We start from the raw sequence: 1,462 nt of genomic DNA on the forward strand, positions 1-1,462 counted from the left end.
GTTTATTTGTTCATTCACCTGAAAAGGAGAGGTGCGCACTTAGTACCGCCTTTTTTTTGCAAGAGTATATGCATGCAACACTAAACTCAACAACTGTATGTGAGACAGATCGACTGAGGCGTTGCGGTAAAACCAGAAGAGAGAGGCAGCTAGCCACCTTGAAGGTGTTTGGGGGCGAGCTGAGCGAAAAGAGGGAGGGGTGTTCTTGATGCTGGTGGTGACGGCGCTGTTGAAGGCCAGGTTCACACTGTTTAACCAATGCAGCAGAAAAGGATATCTCTGGTCTACGGAATATAGACAAGGCAGAAAAAAGTAGACTGGACGACGAGGGTATCGATCCCTCTACCTCTCGCATGCTAAGCGAGCGCTCTACCATTTGAGCTAGACGCCCTTGTGGGGTCACTTCAACCAAAGGCAAAGAGAATACAGTACGGAGGCGAGGTGCATGCATAAAAGACACCCAGCTTCATTTCGCTTTTGCACTCAAAAAGAGGGTGCATCCCTCAGCACTCCCAACCAGAGTTGCAGCCCTTCCCGGTAGGGGGAGTGGAGAAGGGTCCCAAGAAAAAGTAGGTACGATATTCTAACTCGACTAGAGATACTCTGCAGGACGCGCCGGAGAAATGCACGCAGTCCGTGACGGCCTCACAAAAAGTACACTAACAGCCTACAAACAGCAAAGTGAGAATAGCTGAAGGCAAAGCTTTCAGATGCACTTAATGAGAAGGAGCATCCAGCAAGCCGGACACTCGCTGGGTGGATATCCAGTGTATCGAATCGGCGCCGTTTCCTGCGCTTCTCTACTCTCTGTTGCGAGGCGTTCGTAGCACATTTCAACCCCCAACGCTCCTCCGTTACCAGCAGCGAGTTCAGTTACATATATCTTTTCATTTGCGTTTGATATCGAACTATATGGTCTTTTTTTTTGGTTGTGAAGAGGCAGATACGCTTCAGGGTCAGGCGGAGAATGCAGCACGCGAGAAGCAGAGAAAATTTTCAACACTTTGAGGCCCCTCAGTAGCTCGTCAGAACTCAAGTAGAAATACAAGTACAGAATTCAGACAGACCGAGCCTCAGTGCTACATCTTCCGGAGGTTAACCCTCTACGGAGACATAGCTGGGCCTCTTTTTTACTCACAAACAAATATCGTAGACGGCTATAAATATCTCTTCAGCTTTTGCTTGCTCGTATACGCAGAGAGGGTTTCTATAGGGCAAGCATCTCGGCCTTGTCCAAGGAGCGTCGCGACCTGCAATGAAGCCAAAGAAGAGGAGAAGAGTTTCCCAAGCGCCGCTAGCCTGCCCTCCCCCTCTCCACGCATGCTGAGCGCAGCAACTCAGAGCCTGGTGTTCCTGGGGGGGAGGCAGCCTGAGAGGAGTTGCAGTGCACGCCGCTGCAGCTAGCCATGCTAGCCAGGCTGCTAGCTACGCACAGCGAAGCTTCCCCCATTGCCCGCTCTAT

The sequence above is a fragment of the Eimeria mitis genome, genomic scaffold (assembly GCF_000499745.2).
Source record: "Eimeria mitis Houghton genomic scaffold, Emh_scaff3337, whole genome shotgun sequence".
NCBI lineage: Eukaryota > Apicomplexa > Conoidasida > Eucoccidiorida > Eimeriidae > Eimeria > Eimeria mitis.